This window comes from Mustela erminea, chromosome 7 (assembly GCF_009829155.1).
Source record: "Mustela erminea isolate mMusErm1 chromosome 7, mMusErm1.Pri, whole genome shotgun sequence".
In the NCBI taxonomy this organism is placed as follows: Eukaryota; Metazoa; Chordata; class Mammalia; order Carnivora; family Mustelidae; genus Mustela; species Mustela erminea.
Window position 1 is genome coordinate 98983262 of NC_045620.1, and position 7446 is coordinate 98990707.

The following is a 7446-nucleotide window of genomic DNA, read 5'->3' on the forward strand; positions in this document are numbered from 1 at the left end:
TGTGGAACATCTTTTCATGTTCTGTTTTACTATGTGTATACCTTATTTTGTGTGTTGTCTGAAGGTCTTTCATCTGTTTTAATTTTTTTTATTGTTTCGTTTTAAGATTTCTTTGTATATATTGGACAATAGTATTTTATGAAATTTAGCAAATATTTTCTCCCAGTCTGAGGCTTGTCTGCTCATTCTCTTGATGTTGTCTTTCATAGAACATAAGTTTTTAACCTTAGTGAAGTCTGGCTAACCAATTTTTTTTTCATGGATCATGCCTTTGGTGTTTAATCTAAAAAGTCACAACCATACCCAAGGTCATCTAGGTTTTCTCTTGTGTTATATTCAAGGACTTTATACTTCTGTGTTTCATATTTAGCTCCATGATCCACTTTTGAGTCAGTTTTTGTGGAGGGTGTAAGGTTTGGTTCTAGATTCTTTTTTTTTCTTTTCTCTTTTCTTTTCTTTTCTGAATGTAGGTGTTCAGTTATTCCCGTACCATTAGTTGAGGACTATCTTTGCTCCATTACATTGCTTTTGCTCCTTTGTCAGAGATCAGATGACAATATTTTAGGGGGTCTATTTCTGGGCTCCCTAATATGTTCCATTGATCTCTTTGTCCATTCTTTCATCAATACCACACACTGTCTGGATTACTATGACACTATAATGTGTCCTGAAGTACAACAGTGTCAGTTCCCCAACTTCATTCCTTTCCTTCAGTATTATGTTGGCCATTCAGGCTCTTTTGCCTCTTTATATAAACTTTATCAGTTTGTTGATATTCACAATATAATTTGCTGGGATTTTTATGGCAATCAGATTGAATCTATGATCAAGTTCGGAAGAATTGGTCTTGTAGCAATATTCAGCCTTCCTATTCATAAACATGACATATTTATCCATTTATTTAGTCCTTTAACTTCATTCATCAGAGTCTTGGAGTTTTCTCAAATCTTGTACATATTTTGCCAGATTTATACCTAAGTATTTCATATATTTGGCTGTTTATTTTGTTTTTAATTTGAAATTACTTTTTTGTGCCTGGTGCATAGAAAGTCCATTGACTTTTATATACTAATCTTGTAATTAAAAATATTTTGTAATTTGTCTTGAGATTTCTGCTTCCATCGATGTGTTATTTAGAAGTGTGTTGTTTAATCCCCATGCATTTTGGGATTTTCCAGCTATCTTTCTCCTACTGATTTCCAGATTAATTCCTTTGTGGTCTAGAATAAACATTGTATTATTTCTATTATCTTAAATGTGTTAAGGTGTTTTATGGCACAGAATGGGGTCTATATTGGTAAATACTCCATGTGAGCTTGAGAAGAATCTATATTCTGCTATTGGGTGAAGTACTTTAAACATGTCAATTATATCTAGTTGATTGATGGTGTTGTTGAGTTCAACTGTGTTCTCACTGATTTTCTACCTGCCAGATCTGTCCATTTGTGATAGAGGGGTATTGAAGTCTCTAACTTAGATATGGATTCATCTGTTTCTCTTTGATGTTCCGTTAGTTTTTGCTTCATGTGTTTTGATGGTCTACTGTTAGGGCACATATACAGTTGGGACTATTATGTCTTCCTATAGAATAAACCTTTTATCACTATTTAATGCTTTATTTTATCCCTGATGATATTTTAGCTCTGAATTCTGTTCTACTTGAAATTAATATAGCTACCCTAGTTTATCTTAAAAAAAAATAGTATTAACATAGCGTACTTTTATCCATGCATTTGCTTTTAATTCTTATGTGTCATTATATTTCAATTGGATTTCTTATAAACACTATGTAGATAGATAGATATTTTGTGATTGGATTCTGAAAATCTCTGTCCTTTAATACATATAGGCCATTGACTTTCCAAGTGATTATTGATGTAATTGGATTGATATCTACTGTATTTCTTACTATTTTTTCTATTTCTTGCCCTTGTTTTCATTCCTATTTTTGTCCCCATTATTTTTTCTGACCTCTGTGGTTTTAAGTATACATTTTATTATTCCATTTTCTCTCCTTTCTTAACATGCCATTATACAGTTGATCCTTGAACGATATGGAAGCTAGAAGTACCACAGCCCCACCCTTCTCCTACACAATCAAACATTCACATATAAATTTTGACTCCCACAAAACAACTACAAATAACCTGCTATTGACTGGAAACATTATGATGACATACATAGTCCATTGACTATTTGTATATTATATGTATTATAGACTATAATCTTACAATAAAGGAAACTGGAAAAAGAAAATGTTATTAAGAAAATCATAAGGAAGAAAAATACATTTGCAGTACTATAAAATATCCACATATAAGTGTACCTGTGCAGTTCAAACCCACATTATTCAAGGGTCATCTGTACTTGGTGGTTTTTATTTGTTTTGCTTTTTTTGTTTGTTTGTTTTTAACTCTTTACTGACTAATCTTTATGTTATTGTTGAGTAAAAATCAGGCAGTACCAATGACTTCAGGAATGCAGGGCCTGTCCTTCTCTAGGACCACAATTAGAATGTATTCAAGCCTACAGCCTAACAAAAGGAGCTGCTTTTTGGCCACCATGTCTTCAGATCCAGCCATGTTAAACTTGGTATAGCCTTACTTCTAGGAGATGTGGGTCTTCGAGCAGCTAGGTAACTTGAATTTTGCCCTGCATAGGGCCTCAGTCCTTGTTTTGTGGTGTGGAACTGATGGATCTGATGGCTTGGCCAATGTGGATCCTGGCCACTGTGCTTTGAGGCCAATGGCACTTCACATACTTGTCTTGGGCCTAGACTGAGGACAATGTCAGACATAAATGTCCAATGGAAAGGTCTGTCTCCATGTTCTTCGGGCAACCCATATGCACAACAGACTGTTTATACTACTGAGGAAGTTGCTATTTGCAGTCATTACACATCTGAGGAAAGAACATGGTTGGCCTAATTGGCTATAGTGTTTTGTTTTGCTTTGTTATTGTTCTTTTTTTTTTTTTTAGAGTTTTCTCTAGAGTTTGTAATATGTATTTTACAGGCTAATCCAAGTCCACTTTTAAATAATGTAACACACATCATAGGCAGTGTGAGTACCTTATAATAACAAAATAAGCCGAACTTTTCCTCCTCTCCCTTATATCATTATTGTCATTCATTTGACTTACACATAAACTTATATAATCAAATACATTTTGGGTATTATTATAATTAATGCATTATTATCTCCCTCATCACTTAATGATGAGAGAAACAATTTTTATATTAATTTTGGCTATTAATTATTTGATGCTTTTCCTTTCTTTACACTGATCCAAGCTTCTGACCTACATATTAGTTTTTCCTTCTCTAAAGAATTTATTTTAACATTTCTTGCAAAGCAGGTCTACTTGCAAAATATTCCTTTAATCTGTCTGAGATAACATCTCCTTTATTTCTTTTTCAATTTTGAAGAATAATTTCTAGGTTGGTAGTCTTTTTTTACTTTAATTACTTTAATTACTTAATTAAATACTTTAATTACTGGGTAAAATTCTGGTCGGTGTCCCACTGTAAGTAAGGTGTTTGTTTTTCCCCTATGACATTTTTCAGGATTATTTCTATGTATCTCATTTCCTGGAGTTTGAAATGAAATTCCCAGATGTAGTTTTTGAGAGACATTTATCCTGCTTAATATTGTGAGATTCCTGGGCCTGTGGTTTTGTGTTTGATATTAAATTGGGGAAACTTTCTGACATTATCATTTTGCATATTCTGTTTTTTAGGGTTTATTTTGTTTTGTTTTCTTCTCCTTCTGGTAGTCCCATTATGTGTATGTTACACATTTTTGTATTTGCCTCACAGTCCTTGTCCTTTTGTTTTGTTTTGTTTTTCAATCTTTGTTCTCTTTGCTTTTCATTTTTGATATATCTTCTAGCTCAGATATTCATTCTTTAGCCATTTCCTGTGTACTAAAAAGCCCATCAAAGGAAGCAAACTTTAAGTGTCTCTGAACAATAGAAAACAAGGGGCACCTGGGTGGCTCAGTGGGTTAAAGCCTCTGCCCTCAGCTCAGGTTCAGGGTCTCAGGGTCCTGGGATCGGGCCCTACATTGGGTTCTCTGTTCAGCAGGGAGCCTGCTCCCCCTTCTCTCTCTGCCTGCCTCTCTGCCCACTTGTGATGTCTTGCTGTCAAAATAAATAAATAAAAATTAAAAAAAAAAAATAGAAAACAAAATGAGGGTTGATGGAGGGGAGGTGGACAGGGGATGGGCTAAGTGGGTGATGGGTATTAGGAGGGCACTTCTTATGTTGTGCATCTGATATTGTATGTAAGTGATAAATCACTAAATTCTATTCCTGAAGCCAATATTACCTTACATATTAATCCACAAGAATTTAAATAAAAAATTGAAACAAATAAACAAAAATGCATTCTCCTGGTTGTTTTTTCCACCTGTCTGATTTAATTGAAGTATAAATAACATACAGTATTATATTAATTTCAAGTGTATGACATAGTAACTCAAAATTTGTATACATTATGGAATGCTCACCAAAAAGAGTACTTACCACATGTCACCATACAAAGTTATTACAGTAATATTAACTATATTTCCTATGCTAAATTTTATATTCTTTTAATTTATTTTCTAACTAGAACTTTGTACCTCTTAGTCCCCTTCACTGATTTTGCCTATCTCCCTACCCTTTGCCCCTCTGGCAACTACCAGTTTGTTCTCTAAAGTTATGAGTCTTTTTTTTTTTTCTTTTTTTTAGTTTCCACGTGCAAGTGAAATCACATGGTATTTCTTTTTTTCTGGTTGACTTATTTAACTTAGCTTAATACCCTTTAGGTCAGTCGATGTGGTTGCAATTGGCAAGATTTCTTCCTTTTTTCTGTCTGAGTAATATTCCAGTGTGTGTGTGTGTGTGTGTGTGTGTGTGTGTGTGTGTGTACCTCCATTCCGCTATCAATGGACACTTAGGTTGCTACCATTTCTAGGCTACAAATTAATAAGGCTGCAATCTACTGTGTTTCAATACACTAATGACAAACTAGCAGAAAGGGAAATTTTAAAAACATTCCATTTACAAAATTATATCCAAAAAATACCTAGGATTAAATTTAACCAAGGAGTTGGAGGACCAGTATTCTGAAACTTATAAGACATTGATGAAAAAAAAATTAAAGATGCTATGAATAAATGGAAAGATATTTCACATTGTTATAAATTCTTTGTCTGATAATCCCAACACTTCTGTGGTTTCTGTTTTTTCTTTTTAAATTATCATATAATGTATTATTTGTTTCAGGGCTACAAGTCTATGATTCATCAGTCTTTTTTTTAAAATTATTTTATTTATTTGACAGACAGAGATCACAAGCAGGCAGAGAGGCAGGCAGAGAGAGAAGGGAGAGAAGGGAAGCAAGCTCCCTGCCGAGCAGAGAGCCCAATGCAGGGCTTGATCCTAGAACCCTGGGATCATGACCTGAGCTGAAGGCAGAGGCTTTAACCCACTAAGCCACCCGGCACCCCTTTGAATCATCAATCTTACACATTTCACAGCACTCAACATAGAACATACTCTCTCCAGTATTCATCAACCAGTCATCCATCCCTCTTACCCCACTCCCCTACAGCAACCCTCAGTTTGTTTCCTTAGATTAAGAGTCTCTTATGGTTTGTCTCCTTCTCTGGTATCATCTTGTTTCATTTTTCTCTCCCTTCCCCTATAATCCTCTGTCTTGTTTCTCAAATTCCTCACAGCAGTGAGATATGATAATTGTCTTTCTCTGATTGACTTATATCGCAAGCATAATCCTCTAGTTCCGTCCATATCATTGCAAATGGTAAGATTTCCTATTTTCTGATGGCTGCATGGTATTCATGTGTGTGTGTGTGTGTGTGTGTGTCACTTCTTCTTTACCATTCATCTGTTGATAGACATCTAGGCTCCTTCCATAGTTTGGCTATGTGGACATTGGCTGCTATAAACATTCAGGTGCACATGCCCCTTTGGATCACTACATTTGTATCTTGGGGTAAACACCGAGTAGTGCAATTACAAGGTTGAAGGGTAGCTCTATTCTTAACATTTTCAGGAGCCTCCATACTGCTTTCCAGAGTGCCTCCACCAGCTTGCATTCCCACGAACAGTGTAGAAGGGTTTCTCTTTTTCCTCATCCTCACAAACACCTGCCATTTGCTAACTGGTTAATTTCAGCCATTCTGACTGGTGTGAGGTGGTATCTCATTGTGGTTTTAATTTGTACTTCCCCAATGCCGAGTGATATTGAGCACTTTTTCATGTGTCTGTGACCTCTCTTAGGAAGTATTCTTTGAAGAAGTATCTGATCCTAACTTCTACCCACTTCTTAATTGGATTATTGGTTCTTTGGGTCATGAGCTTGGTAAATTCTTTATAGATTTTGCATAATAACCCTTTGTTTGCTATGTCATTTCGAGATATCTTATCTCATTCTCTCAGTTGTCTTTTGGTTTTGTTGACTGCTTCCTTTGCTGTGCAAAAGCTTTTCATCTTGATGAAGTCCCAATAGTTCATTTTTGCCCTTGTTTCCCTTGCCCTTAGAGATGTTTCTAGGAAGAAGTTGTTGCTACTGAGGTCAAAGAGGTTGCTGCCTATGTTCTCCTCCAAGATTTTAATGGATTCCTGTCTCACATTGATGTCCTTCATCCATTTGGAGTGTATTTTTGTGTATGTTGTAAGGAAAAGGACCATTCTTCTGCACAGGGCTGTCCAATTGCCCCAACACCATTTGTTGAAGAGACTGTCTTTTTTCCATTGGCCATTCTTTCTTGCTTTGTCGAAGATGAGTTGACCATAGAGTTGAGGTCCATTCCGGGCTCTCTATTCTGTTCCATTGATCTATGTGTCTAGTTTTTTTGTGTGCGTGCCAGTACCATACTGTCTTGATGATGACAGCTTTGTAATAGAGCTTGAAGTCTGGAATTGTGACGCTGCCAACATGGCTTCCTTTTTCAACATTCCTCTGGCTATTCAGGGTCTTTTCCAGTTCCATATAATTTTAGGATTATTTGTTCCATTTCTTTGAAAAACAATGATGGTATTTTGATAGGGGATTGCATTAAATCTGTAGATTTATCTAGGTAGCATAGATATTTTCACAATATTTGTTCTTCCAATCCATGAGCATGGAATGTTTTTCTATTTCTTTGTGACTACCTCAATTTCTTTCATGAGTATGTAATAGTTTTCTGAGTACAGATTCTTTGCCTCTTTGGTTAGGTTTATTCCTAGGTATCTAATGGTTATGGTGCAATTGTAAATGGGATTGACTCCTTAATTTCTCTTTCTTCTGTCTTGGTGTAGAAATAGAAATGCAACAGATTTCTGTGCATTGATTTTATATCCTAAAACTTTACTGTATTCCTGTATGAGTTCTGGCAGTTTTGGAGTGGAGTCTTGTGGGTTTTCCACAAAAGGTATCATATCCTCTGCAAGGAGTGA

The 7446-nt window shown here is 35.4% G+C and overlaps 1 pseudogene; it reads right to left on the reverse strand.

The window, feature by feature from the left end:
* Positions 1-2814: 2814 nt before the first annotated feature.
* LOC116596673 lies at positions 2815-2937 on the reverse strand (annotated as a pseudogene).
* Positions 2938-7446: the final 4509 nt, after the last annotated feature.